The sequence below is a fragment of the Wasmannia auropunctata genome, unplaced genomic scaffold (assembly GCF_000956235.1).
Source record: "Wasmannia auropunctata unplaced genomic scaffold, wasmannia.A_1.0 LD335244.1, whole genome shotgun sequence".
NCBI classification, from domain to species: domain Eukaryota; kingdom Metazoa; phylum Arthropoda; class Insecta; order Hymenoptera; family Formicidae; genus Wasmannia; species Wasmannia auropunctata.
Genome location: NW_012027646.1, coordinates 661,753 through 676,995, shown reverse-complemented (window position 1 = coordinate 676,995; position 15,243 = coordinate 661,753). Strand labels below are relative to the sequence as shown.

Genomic DNA, 15,243 nt, shown 5'->3' with positions numbered 1-15,243 from the left:
CAATCGAGCGAACGGTCGGCGAACGGGAGGGTGGGCTGGGATGGCTTGGATCGAACGGAATTCTGTTGTCACTCCGAGCACAGCATATATAACGACTTGAGCTTTATAGGGGTCTGTGAATCTGCGCTTGTAGTTTGTCTACAGTCACGCTAGCATTGCAATTGAATTCTACCAAGAAACGCATACGCATGAAACATACGTATTCCGGTTATTGACAACAAGAATGTGTACTATATATATAATATCCCAAGACAATTCAATGAGATTCTGCCGGCGCTTGTAGCGCGTTTACTTTTTAATAAATTTCAAATCTGAGATTTCCACTTGGTCCCATCGTCTGATTTTCCAGGGAGTTTTCACGAAATTCGCGGGAGTGTTTGCAGATTTTTTTTTTGCAAACACTCCCGCGTTATGAGACTGTTTCGCTCCCATACTGATAATCCACAGAGCAAGTTGAAAGTTTCGTCGAGTTGGTCCCTTCCTGAATTTCAATTCCACGTGTGCTTTCGTTAATCCGATGTTACACAGAAATGCGCGGGCACGACCCCGTTCCAATATTTGCCGATTCAGTTAAAACTTTCAACTGAATTTTCGTCTGCGCGCGGAATCAATGTTCGATCAAGATTTATTATCATTTTTGTTTATAAAAAATTGCTCGCGTAATTGTTACGGAATTAAAAAGGCACTTTATCATAACAGAAATTAAATATTGAAAAGAGAATACAAGGTTTTCAAATGTACAATTAAAAAAAAAAGAAATGGATAATAAGAGTCAAACTACAACGATGCGCAATTGTTATTACAAAGAATGCAAGTTATATACGCGAACAAATAAATATAAAAAACTGTTAGAATATTTTGGTCCGCTTTATTTGGAGTTGCTTCAACTAAATCTTTGTTTGGAAAATATTTAATCTTTAAATATCAGATTTTTTAAATAAACTCAATTTAATGTATCAATATATAGATATAGAATTAAAAATGAAAACGATCTCGACAACAATTTTTTTGTTAAAGCAAAAAGAGCCAGATTTGACCAGAAGAATATATTTTCTCTCAACGAACGCCTTTTAATTAAATATTACTCATTAGCACGGGGAAAGTGGGTTTAATGCTGGCGACGTGACGGCATTAACGAAACTCGGCGATTAAAACCGTCCCGTAAAAACCGACAGCTTAATTTCGCGCTCGGGAGGTCCTGTGTGATATCTGCTAGCAATTTCACCACGATGGCGGTCCCTATAGCTCTATCAACGCGACATAATTAAGCTTACGAATTTAGCTACTATGACAGACAAAAGGATTTAAGGACTGAAGGTTTCAAGGCCGATCAACGAATCCGCACGTTTAAGACTATAGAAATCCTTAAATCTGCGCTGCCAGAACACATTACTCAAATGTTATTGCGTCTAATGATCCAAGTAGTTAAATACATGAAAGTTTATTGGATTTGACCAATTAAAAGCAATTTTTATTAGTCCGTTACGGCAGAACGTGTGCCAATGTAATTACCGTATACGTTGGTTGACACACGTTCGAATTGCAGCGACAATTAGTTGCTATCACATTTTCAGCGATATGAAACAATATGAGCGAACGATATGTTCGCGCGCAAATGAAGCTAAAATGAAAATTCGAGAGCAAATGGGAAAGCAAATTCGTACGCTGATCGATAATTGCTTATGATTGGTCACGGTATCAGACAATCATACTAACAACCGTAAAATATTGCGCACTTAAATGTATCTAAATTGGAAATTATTAAAACTATTATTGATGCATATTTTGTTATAATGAATATTTGTCGATGTTGGACACAATATTATAATACATGCAATATCGTAAGTCACATTTAATTCATCGAAATATTATATAAATGGTTTCAGTATTACAAATGTACATACTTTTAATTATTCCATATATTTGTTATACACATTGCAATTGTTGTAGACTGATGTAAAAGATTTGGTTGTATTTGGGGACTAGTTAAATAGAGATTAGCAGACTCTGCCAGTTCACAAACTTCTATAATATTCACTAAATGACTATGCGTGAGCGCGCACGCGCGCGCGCGTATATATGTATATATGTACATATATGTATGTGTTTGTGTGTGAGTGAGGGAGAAAGAGAGAGAGAGAGAGAGAAAGTTAGTAAAATGTAATCGCCATATCTAATACAGAAAACAGAAACTGCGGAATAGTTTCTGCTCATTACAACATGACATTGTATACAATTATCTAACAATGTAAAACAGAGATGAAGAAATTTTACTTTATATTATTTCTTTTCTTCTTTCTATTATTTCTTTCTTTATATTATTACTTTATAATTCTTCTTTTTGTGACATTTTTATATCTTATTAAAATATAGAAATAATGAATGAATGATAAAATATTAATTTACTTAATAACAAACATGTTATTATTTTTAGAAAGAAATTCTACTGTTTATGACTGTTAATCAATTAAACACTATAACAAAGCTTGTACAGAAAACTTGACTATATTTTAAAACATGAAACGTGTACTAAGATTGATAATGGGAAATGATAATTAAGCGCAATTTGTTGGAACACACTTGGAAGTATTTCAAGTGAACCGATAAATTGTATTTAAACAACGTTGCAGATGTGAATGCAGATACTGCACGAACATCTTTTCGCACTCCATGTAATCCGGGATTAGCCGCGGCGCGCATTTTGAATTCGCCCGTGGGGCATAACGCTCGGTTATAAACTTCCGCGCGGTATCTCGGATTATCGCCCTAATACAGAAGAGTTCAGCCATTGCATTTATGGAAGTCTGCTTTGCATCTCGCAATTCCCGACGGAACTGCATCGAGTACCATTCGAGTACCATTGATTGCCAAATGCACCAATCAGCCTCGTGATACAAAGGCATCATACATTCAAACATCCATTTAGTGCTTCAACTCGGCGAACGCTCTTATTGATCCCTCAATAAAGGGACAAATACATAATTGGACGCTATATCCGACACACACAACTTCTCCATCTTCACTCCGCAGTTTATTGATATGTGTAACGATGATGCAAGGGTGGTGGTTTCTGTTCCTAGCGTTGAACGTACGTTAATGTTTAGCTCAACTGGCAGGCTATATTTGTGGATTACATAGAAGTACTAATATTGTTTAGAACGAGTTATCTTTTCAGTATATATAACTGACAGCTGCCGTTTCTCCTGGATCAACTGGGAACGTCCCAGTCGGGCTAATTTATCAAAATGACGCGAAATTGTAGAATGAATTACTGCGAGACATATATAGTTTTCCGAATTGTTCGGCAAACTGTATTGTCAGTCTCGGCTTTGGTCCATAACTTATATAATCATAAAATACCGGGAATGAAGCTAGATTGGTCTTTCCTACCTCGCGCGGTATCGCGTTGCAGCCATCTTTCTTTTTGGATAAAACTTGCCCAGCCGGAAACGTAGACTTAACGAAACTCTTATCGCAGTCGAATCAACGTCGGATAATGGTCTCGGAATCGTCGGCTACTATTCCGTTTATGTTTTAACTTAAACAGCAACTTAGGACAATGGGAAATAGATATAACTTCTTTAGTTATGGTCTTGGAAAAGTAGATATCTCGGGAGTGATTTCTTTGCCCTATTCGGATATTTTAGTTTTAAAAAGATGTAAATTCTATGATAAAAACTTTGAATCCTTGGATTTTCATAATCGTTTATTTGCAATAATTCTGAATACGAAACTATGATATTTCCTTTTTAAAATATATTATAATCTTCAACAAATCGTACAGGTATAATGTATGTATATAAAAGCCTCTTAGAGAGTCTCTTTCATGAATTTCAAATATTTGAATCTTCTTATTTTTTCACGCAATACGGGCGGTATTAAATTTAACCATATTCTTGGTCCATTTTTCCAGAAAAATGAGCTAGGAAGACGTACGCATCATTTTTTCTGCCCGCCGACGTGACCCTTACTTAAGACCTTGAAAAGGTTAAGGTTCTCCCCTTGAGCCAATCTTGGAATACCGTTTAGCGAAAAAGGGATGACGTACTTTAGTGAATCCTTCTCTATATTTTTCCTCCTAAACGAAGGGCTTCTATCTAAAGATCAAACGTTTCGCGTACCCTTCGAGCGAAAGTTACGGATTCTAAGAACGTGCGGATTAAAGAGATTTTAGAATCTAGCGTTATAAATTTAAGCAGTCATAAAATTTTTAAAGTCATTGAATTTTTTAAAATCATTTTGCAAAGAACGTGTTGGATTCGAGAATGGAAAGATTTGAGACTTTAAAAATTTTAGCAATGCCTGTAAAAATTTAAGGCGTAAAATATTTGAAAGTTTAATGTAAGAAAGACGTTCAAAACAGAACGGTGCATATTAATTAGTCGATGAAAATTAACGCGTACGTCGTACAGTAATGAAAATATTAAAATATATCTCATCGTACTTTGTATGCCGGAAATACAAGAGCAATACGTGATGTGATTTGTCGATTCTCAGCCTTATCGCATTTCTGCTCCGTCGCCGGAGCAGTCTCGTCCTTCTTTCCATGCTGACAGAACGTTGAGTAAATTTATCCGTCCGCGATGATACGTGGGAATCCGACGTTTCCTGGTCTTACGTCGCTTTCGTTGATAGCAAGGAAGACAGTAGACGGTAATATATCTCTTGCAGTATAGCCCGAGCCGAGTGCGTCCTTCCATACCGGAGGACTTACGAAAATCCTGTGATATTATTCGGTCTTATGGTGCATCCTTGCGTCTGCCAGCAGGATTGAGAAATCTTTATTTCAAGTGAGGGATAACCACTATGTATCAGAAACGGAAGGACGTTTAGCGGAAGAGAATAGATAAAATAGCCACTAAAGTGTTCTCATGTTTATAAATTCGCATGATAGGTTATCGCAGTACGCAATTGAGAATGTTTGCATAAATTCATGTATAGGAAGAGCGTTCACAAAGCTGTTTGTGCAAGAGAGATAGAAAATGCTTTAATCCAGAAGAAAGTACGAACGCCATTTTTCGCATCCGTTCTCGAGGATAAGCGACACGCGAGGTGTAAAGTACTTCCTTACTTTTGTGTGACCTTGAGCGTGGAAGATTTACTTGTCCATTCTGGCGACACGAGAACTAAAGCATCGTCCCTATGTCTTACCGGGCGATAGAACGGAAATATAGGACAGCAGTATTGTCGGACTTCTGCGCTGCGATCCTGCAGATGGAGAGATTTACTTTACGGCTCGAGTGATTCAGGAAGAAAGGACTCTTTTTCTGTCGCGGGAAAAGAAACCGAGAGTCCCGCCCCACCATTTGTCTCGAGTCTGCGCTCGAAGAATCGAATTGGCACGTTAAGTCTGCGCGCGAAAGGATTCGTCGCTTGATCGCGCAAATCTAATGGCACGGTACTCCATTATATTGTTCAAGAAATAAAATGTCTAACAGCCTGTAATGGCACAAAGTGTATCATAAAATGCAATAGAATCACGTATACGCGGGCCAATGGGATCGTATACGTATCTTAATTCATAATCTTCCTCGCGTGTCTTTGCGTTTGCGACTTGGCACAGCATTGTATCTCCGAAAACTTTATGGCGTTTCGTTACGATGCGCAAACGGCGTGATGTTTTCAACTTCGCGTGTGTCTCCGGCGATAAACTCGCATATAAGCTGACCATCCGTGATCCCTCAGAGTTCCTCGCGTCACGACCCTCCTCCCTCTGAATTATTAGAAATCCTCGTAACGTTCGAGAGCGAGTCAGCGCATCGCTCTTTGTGTTGTCAGCTTCTGTGGTGAAGCGAAATCGTGTTCGCGCGCGGCGCACGCAGATAGGAGAGGTCGAGAAAATGGAGAGGCTTTATTCCTTCGTGCCGAGAGAATTGGCTTCTTCTTGTCTCGCGGATAGACATCAAAATTTTTATGACCCTCGCGTAATCTCTTGGGGAAACAGGGGTAGGGGAGAGAGGGGCAGAGGAAGGATTTCAAATCCGTAACGCGACGTGCAGACAATATTCTCGCCGTTCGTTTCTCGCGTAGCAACATTGCTTTAAGGTAAGAAATAAATTATTTGTACTACAATATTTTTATATTATTTCAGATGCTATGCCAAAAATCTAAATAATCGCATTAAAAAATAAAACAATTACCGAAAGATTAAAAAAATTGAAGAAAACTTCCTTATAAATGGTTTTTATATAAATATACAATGCTGTGTTAAATATTGTTTATGAATTAAAAAATTATTCTCATAAATTTATAAATTACGTAATTACTTAATTAACAATTCCTCCGATACTATTTTCTCGTTCGACGATTACAATGTAATTATACATGTCAGAAGCTAATTAGAAACAAAATTACATGAGGCTTGTTTGAAATAATTGGTACTATTAAATTAAAAGTGATGATAATAAACTTAAAGAAGTTAATAGTTTATTGAAAGATGAGATTAAAATTAAAAAGAAATGCAAACCTGTAAGTCTTCTTTTGGAATATAAATAATAAGTCTAATTCCGGGGAAAGTCATTAAAGCTCTTCGCCCGAATCTCGAATATCAAATTATCCCAATGGATACTATACTTTTTCGGGGGGCCCTGTATCTCCTTTGCCCGACGATCCCGAAGGATCCGGCCGGGTCTTTTACGATGCCATTCCCGGAAAATTCTATTACGGTTGCGGCGCGCGCGATCCTTTCGGGAGGATCCAGGGTCGATATTTTGCTCGGACCTGCGTTGCACCGCGACTCACCTGGTCGCTAGGGGGGAGAAGTCGATAAACACCGAATATTGTGTCGTCACTAGTGGATAATAAACGTTAACTCGGTTAATTCCAGCGCGCTAGCGTTACAACAAAGGCAACGAAACTAACGCAATTTGCGGCGTCCAAGCGTAAAGTTCAGCCGTTCACGAAACGGATGTCGTTCTAACTAAAGTCCTTCGAATTCTGTTAAATCCATTAGCTCCTTCCTCAGGGTTTTCTCCCACATGTTTCAACGATTCTCCGCGCGCATAATTTCATTGGCATCTTTTCAATATTTTTAATATATGTATGTTTTGAGAATCAATTAATAGTAATCATGTAAGCAGAGATACAAGTAAACAAACGACTGCTTCGAGAGGAGCTGTATTAAAATTTCTTGTGTTTCAACAGACTTGAAGAAATATTTACGCAAACTTTAGATCGAAGATACATCCTACCAAAAGATATTCCAAGTTTTAAAAACTTTGTAGAAACTGTGACTATAACATAATACTAAATCAGCTTCTATCACGAGTAGTGGCCATATGGTATACTCAAAATAACTTTTTGACCCACATCTGCGATAGGTGATTAAAAGTTTCATCATACATGTTCGAGTACGATATCGATTGGCCAGCATGACGTGCGCGGTATCTCGGAGATTGTTTCAGTTTAGATAATTGTTTAGTAAACAGAAAATAATAATACAAATACAATAAAAATGAATAATATATATACAATAAAATAATGAATTTGCAAGGTGTCGTAACTGAGCAATCTATCTGTTCAGATTTGCGTACTAGTTCTTCTGTATATACAATTAGCACTCACGGAAACTAATAAATATACTAATTGTAGTTATACTCGATTAATGTTGATTCAAATGCACAAAGCAGTAACCAGTGTTACCATTAGGCGCGATTAATTATCAATTCGCTTGAGGAACTTGGCAATACATTATTGACTATACGTATAGCCGCGGCATTACACACTGTATTTTACATTAATATGCCATAAATATCAGGATATATTATCTACGTCGACTAATTCGGCGATTTCACATACGAGATAGTTATTAAACGTGAAGATTTATGTCGCTGTCGGAAAGTTTTGTAATAACCGATGCGCGTTACATTAAGAGGATATTAAGTTCAACGGAGCGTTCCGAAAATAATCCTTGAAACAGCAACGGACTCATTACTGGAGATAATGAGTCCACAGAAAATTTCCCGTCTGAAAGGAAGAAGTAATACTTTTAGTTGGCCCTTTCTCAGAACCTCGCCTAATTCTTACGAACTTTTACGCTGCAGTGTTTTCAATAATTCGAATAAGATCCTTAATTAATAGTAATATCACAAGTAATATCAATAACAGATTCGTTTTAGTTTTAATTTAAAAAATGTAAAATTTTGTTTTAATATAATTCATTCAGTTATTCAATAATATAGATTCTTTTGTATCATATCACGTACATGTATTTTAGAAAGGGATTGTAATGCTATATTTCTTAACTACATTATGGAAATGTGCTTTAAATTTATGTGTCGATGGTTTTTACTAAAGTAGTTTAAAGTTTGATCGCCATTCCACATTATGCGATAATACTAACTTTCAAATAAGGCAAAAATTGAGTGGTGCATCCTGAAGGTAATCGAGGCAGACCACGTGCGCGCCAGAAACAAAATCAAAGTCTTGTAGAGTGACTTGTCGAATGCTAATGCAAACTGTTCAGTCGTTGCGGGAAGTTGTGTAAATTGATTGCTGAATTATTTATCAGGTTGCGCTCCACCTTCTCGAATGTGGTTGTCACAACCGCAATTTCTGCCTATACTTCCATACTTATGTCTACCACTTCTATGTACGTATAAATGTTTACATTGCAAACGCTCCACTTAAATAAAGAAATTATTCTTCTCTTGCACACGTAATGTAAAATAAACGTAATGAAACTTTGTCAACTTTGTATTATGTGTTTGCAATTTTAATTTAGATTTTCAGAAAATCTACGTTGCAAACATAATATATACAGCATACTTTGACGGTACAGCTAATGAATTTAATAATTCACGTAGTAAACATCTTTACGGACAATTAAAATTACTTAACAATTTTCTTTGAAAAAAGTTTGTTCTACTCCATCTTATAAGCACTTTATATGTAGAACCGTTATATGCTATTTTTTCCTGATATACATATAACTCAAAGGAAAGAGAAGAGGAGAAAGCGAGAGAAAGAGAGAGAGAGAGAGAGAGAGAGAGAGAGAGAGAGAGAGAGAGAGAGAGAGAGAGAGAATCAAAAAAGGAGTGGAAAGGAAAAAAAGAGTTCTGAAACAACTTTTAATTTCCATAAAACTATTTCTTGTCCACACCACACTGTCGCTACGTTGTATTTTATCTTACTACCTGTTTAACCAACGTTATAATCTTCAAAATTAGCAAAGAAAAAAGATATCACAATATAAAACGTTTTATAAATTATTCATAAACTAGATTAAAAATAAGTTAAAACAGATAAAATAATTAATATTAGACAATCATGGTACTTATTGTAATTAATAATATTTAATAATAACTTTTAAAAAATATAGTGTTGTATATTAATTGTTGTATATTAATTTATAAATATAATGGATTATATTTATAGAATATAATATTAAAATAATGTATAATATTACATTTTAAATTTGTATTGTTACGTTTTATAAATCTATATAATGATTATGGTAAAATAAAAGGTATGATATTGTATTTTTTATTCTATATATAAGAATTCTTAATCTTCTTAAAATTGGAATAAAAATTTTTACAGTAGCTTTCAAGAATGCACCATTAATGCGGTCTAGACGTGCGGCTAAGGGTTTTAAGGTAGGAAAAGGTTTAATAACTCGAAGGGCTGCAGAATCTTCTGAGGATCGTGGACGTCCAACATTAATTAAATCGCTGATCCGGCGACGTCGTAAAAGGTGTCCTTGGAAATCCTCATGGCGGTTACCGAGCCCGCTGATGGCCCTTCAAAGGATTCCACCAGTGGCGACAAGAAAATGAAGCAGAAAACAAAAGGTGGAAGACTAACACGGGAAAATCTAGAAGGATACCGAAGCAAGTTTCACTGGGCATATTAAAAAATTAACTTAATTCACGGATAAAAAGGTAAACGGAGACTCTCTTAAGGAGTTGGCTTAATGACACTCCCCTCATTCTTTTCTCTTCTTCCACAAAGTTCCTCTATTCTTTTTAGTGCCGACCGTTTTGCGGCTATCGCATTTATCAAATTAAGCAAGAATTTGATGTAAAAACAGTGCATTTTTCTTTAGCAAGATAAAAATAAAAATACCTAAAGTTATAAAATGCAATTTTTCGAGAATCTAAATATTGAAAAATAAAGATAAAGAGATGTTTTTACAATTTTAAAAGCACGTAAAGCTAAACCCCGAAATTCAGAGTCGAAAAATTAAAGATTCTATTTTTCAGAACATAAATATCTTACTATTTTCTACCGTCATAATTTTCTTCAGACTCTGCGACAATCCTTATATCTTATTTTCACCAGAATTTTGTCAACGTGATAGCCAACAGAGCTGATTTTCGACGAGTTGGAGAGGTGTTATCTTACGAAAAGTGGAGTGGATCATTGAGTCGATAGACGTCGGCCTAACATAGTATAAACCTAAATCTCGATACCGAGTCAGTTACGCCCGACCGCGAACGTGGAAACGCTCTTTGGGTATCGGCAAAATCGTTAGTTCTACGGTGATCCGATTTACGACGTGACAAATCTCCTGGCCTGCCCTTGCGGACAACCCAGTTTTCCTATCCAACTACTGGCTGTTCCAGAAATAGCGCAACGTCTCTGATAGTTGATAAATTCAGAATTTTTGATATAAAAGGGAGTCTGGTACAAAATTTACCGCAAAAACTTACCAGTTGTAGCGAGTTAATTATTTAATTAGATACTTTCTAAACACGTAACACTTTGTGTCAATTAGAGTTCTAATGTTATAATTGAACAAATAGATCTGTTGATTTATTATGTTATGAGAACATCTTTCAGGACGATTGAAAATTGTTGAGGCATCAAATTCCAATTCTGATACCTGAACTATTAAGTTCATGAATATTCACTTCCTTGAATATTTATATCTGTGATAGGAAAGATTCTTGGAATGATTGGATTTATCAGAACATTTACATTTTTAATCTTTTTATCTCTGTAAGTTTCCCTCTCTCTCTTTCCTTGAATATAGAAGAATGAAGAGATCTGAAGTTTCATTCATAAAATATTTAAATTCGTACTAAAAGGATCTCATTGGCTGTCCAGAACCTTAATTAAGTGATCGAAACAAAAAGTTGAATTTATTATCTTGACACTTTTTTTTAATGGTACAATTTTCTTGCAACGTACGGAGAGACATTTCAATTTCGGAATCTATGATCCTTTAAATCTTGACTCTGCACCGTCTAATAATCCAACTCGTTGCAAGTTCACAAGCGGCGAAATAACTAATCTCTCTTAGCGCGGCTGTGCAATTTCGGGACGAAACAAATCCAATTTCTTCGCAGGCGGGGTGGACACGGGGACACGTTTCTGTGAACAGGATTCATTCGCGCGGTCACGAGAAGACGAGACTGTACCTTACAATAATAGTCGCGCCGTAACGAAGAGATATACGCGTGGGCGGAACGCGACGCCGGGCCTGACAAACGAAGAATCCCGCCATCGCCGCCATTACAAAAGTTTCCCCGCCGTGAAAAACGTCGGATTTCCGCTCTCGGACCTCCCTAAATCACCGGATGTGCTTTCGACCGCGAAAAGCTGAGGTTGTATCTTAGCCTTAAGTCGAAATCAGTGTTTAGTGCTTTTAAATCAGCTATCCTCGAATAAGCTATACATTCCCCCGCTGCTTATCCGCATGCTTTTGACTATTCTTTACATAAGATCACGAATTTTTCCAATCTGTTCAAACTCAACTACATAATATCTATATGTTATTCTCACAATGTTTTCATAACAGCTTTTCCTAGACCGCGATTTTGAGATTTTTTTGGTGCTTTATTCTTTGAAATTAGATTAAACTTTCTATGAGCATCTATTACCTAAATCTTAGGATTCGAATCCGGAGATGAGGATATTTTTAATATTAGAATAATTAGTAGAAAAAGTCTTTGAATAATTGACTGCAGAATCAGTAAAAGTGGAGCTATTAAAACTTGTAGGCCTTTGAAATCTTAAATAACAAGAGGCCTAGCTGCATTTACGGGAAGCACAGAGATTCTTGAATCTTTCTATTCACGTATCCCAGAGATTCTATTTATGATCCTTGGAAACGAGAACGTGCACTACAAATGGCTGAAAGAAGGAATATTATAAGCAAGCTCGGGGGCTTGTTGTATTTTCCGAGTAAATGCGGCTGCGGTTGCATCGACAGAATGAGCTTCGATAATCGAGGATAAAGGAGCGTTTGCGAGGAAGCAAATAGCATTACGTTAAGAAGGATTGGGGAGGGCTAATTTTGAGAGTGAGAGAAAGAAGGAACGTTATCTTACGGAAATTGGTCGATAAGAATAATACGTGGAAATATATTATCGAGGCATTGAAAACAATTACTCGCGATACACGGTAAACGATTGTTTTTGTTAATTCAAGTGGTGATATCCGTAAAAGCCCGAGCCTGAATCGCCCGATGAATAATGCGTTCCGATTCATTCGTACGTACATACATAAAATATTTACTATACACTCGCAATAAATTTTTACTTCCAATAGCATGGAAGAGACCTTTATTACAAATATAAATTTTTTGATAAATAATACTTTATGAGATATTTTATATCGAAATAAAGATCCCTACATGCATGCATATATGCAGATGCACGTGTAAGATCGTAAAAAAATAAGAGGGAGTGTTGGCTAACAAAAGTTCTAAAAAAACACGCGCGAGTTTTTCGTCTAAAGTTTTAAAGGCAAAGCCGTGACAGATACTGATGCGTATGAATTAATTATTAACGCTAATTTAACTCCTTTGTGTCGCTTTCAATAGGAATTCATTTTACACAGTTGATACAATTATCAACGTATCATTGTTACTATGCTTTACTATTATTACAAATGTGCTTATTTAATTATTACATTAAATCAATTAGGAACTCTATTTAGTAAATGGAGAAGTAATTCTATTTTCTTCGTCTCCTAATTTTGAATTAACTGATTATTGTTTTCTGCACAACTAATAATTCTATATAATTTTATTAAATTAATAAATATATACATGAACATTATATGTATATGTTCAATAGAAATTAATATAACAGGAATTTTTTAATCAATAATTTAATCAAGAGATCGATATCATAAAATGAATTAAAAGCGAATTACCTTTGATTTCTCAAAGTAAGTAGAAAACTCAATGACTAAAGCGACATTCGTTGTAGAATACTTTGATGTGAAACTATTGATTCGCCTTGATGAGAAAAATGTGCAACTACGGTAAAAAAGGCTGTGTAAAAAAATGTTCATTAAATTTGAATAAAATTCATATTAATTTTGATATAAAGTCAAAAATAATTGTAGGGAATTAAAAAATTTAAAAGTTTAAGATTATTCAAAAGAATTGCGTAATATAGAGAATTATATGAATAAAATACCTATTAATATTTAAAACTAATTAATACGTTTAAGAGCTTACTTTATTAAAGCACTTTATCAATTTTTAATATGTTTAATTCATACATAATAAAAGTTCTGAACTTTTGAAAAGATTTTTTAAAATCAACGTCATAAAGCTAATAGTTCAAATGGGAGCGAAAACTACACTTTCCGAGAGCGACGTTTCTGAAAGCTGCTTTTTGAAAATCGATACATTTGACCCTGAGCACGATACACGGTAATCATCTTGTCTCCCTATAGATACCCTGGTGCATACTGACGATGCAAGGAAGACTATAGGAGCAATTAGTCTAGACCAGCGGCCTCCTGTATTAGCTTCACAATAAACGCAATAGATGCGACTGGCCATAAATTCCTGATGGGCCACTATACGAGCAAATAGATGCATCTCTATTTTACCCTCCTCTTTATTCTCCTCCATTCTTCTCTTTTTACGTCCTCTCTTCACAAGGCCATAAAATTTTTAAGACCGTATTTCGTGAATAGTGCTTTTCCTTAAAATTGCGTCGGATTAGATCGAATATTTAATCAATATTCGAATATTGGTCCTATAAATTCCTTACAGACAGATCAAATATTTATGTAATTACAGTTTAATTATTACAAAATGTGTTTACTACATTTTACTTTTTACTGCAGAATACCACAGAACTTTTATTGTAATCTTCGAGAAAGCTTACAATTGATATTAATTGTTTAATATTCTGGCATTAATAAGATTATTTTAATATCTTTATTTTAAAAATTATTAAGTTTGAAGCCTTTTATGTATTTAATAATTTTATTAAAAATTAAAATGATTAATTAACAATATATTAAGAGCAATTATATTTTTATTGAGATATTCAAGATATCCTCTTTTATCGCATTAGCATAAAAAATGGAGATCGGAATCGATGTGAAAATTTAAATGCGCCATTTATAGAGTCTTAAAAATTCTTATTAAGTGCAAAGTTATCCGTTGTGGGAGGAGTGCCGCTCTCGAAGATAATGCATTGCTGCTTGCAATATAGCCCAGCTAGTACGGCATTTGCAAGGATTACAGCTCCATAACCGAGTTCCGAATTTCCGATAGCGTAGCTTTCACTGTAAGAAAGCCTTTTTACAGCATCTTCGTTATTGAATTTATCGATGTTCTAAAATAAACGCATTTACGGGATTTACTACTGGGCAACAGGTCCTTAAAGAGTCTTATGTAAGGATTTTAAAAAATTAAATAAAATTGATTATATATTTAAGAATACATTTTATATTTTTATATTTTTTATTTTTTATAGTTCATTTTTTTCAATATAAAAAGATCTCACATTGTAAGAATATATTACCGTTAGACGTCACATAAAAATATCAAAAATTTAATATGAATAATATTACACTAAAAAATATATTAATAAAAAAGTAATCAAAGGATAAGAGCTTCAAAGATTATTTGAAATGATTAAAATAGGATACTACGTAAGTACCTAAAATCTACGTAAAAAAAAAAACTGATATTATGTTCAACAAAAATTACATTGAGCTCTCGATAAAAATATTTATACCGAGCCGATATTAATCCCGGTTTTTATCAACAAGACAATCTTCCGTTGGCAAAGTTGCCGCAAAATATTAACGTCAACGCTGCTGTCTACCTTTTATCTTCCATGTATGAGATTTTAATATAAAACACGGAATTTTAATATAATGTTGTGTTACCTCGAGACGTTTGTATATAATATTCCGACGTGAATACGTCGCTGTTATAAATCCGTATAATTAATTTTCATATAATAATTTCTTGTATATAATGCACACTTTATGAGAATTCTCCATTATACGAATTTGTATGACAACGAATATTTTATTACT

At 34.9% G+C, this 15,243-nt stretch overlaps 1 protein-coding gene across 1 annotated transcript in view; it reads right to left on the bottom strand.

Moving 5' to 3' along the window:
* LOC105457401 (neuroligin-4, Y-linked-like) overlaps positions 1-15,243 on the bottom strand; it is a 189,118-nt gene that overhangs the window by 84,570 nt on the left and 89,305 nt on the right. The gene's annotated exons all lie outside the window — the stretch shown is intronic.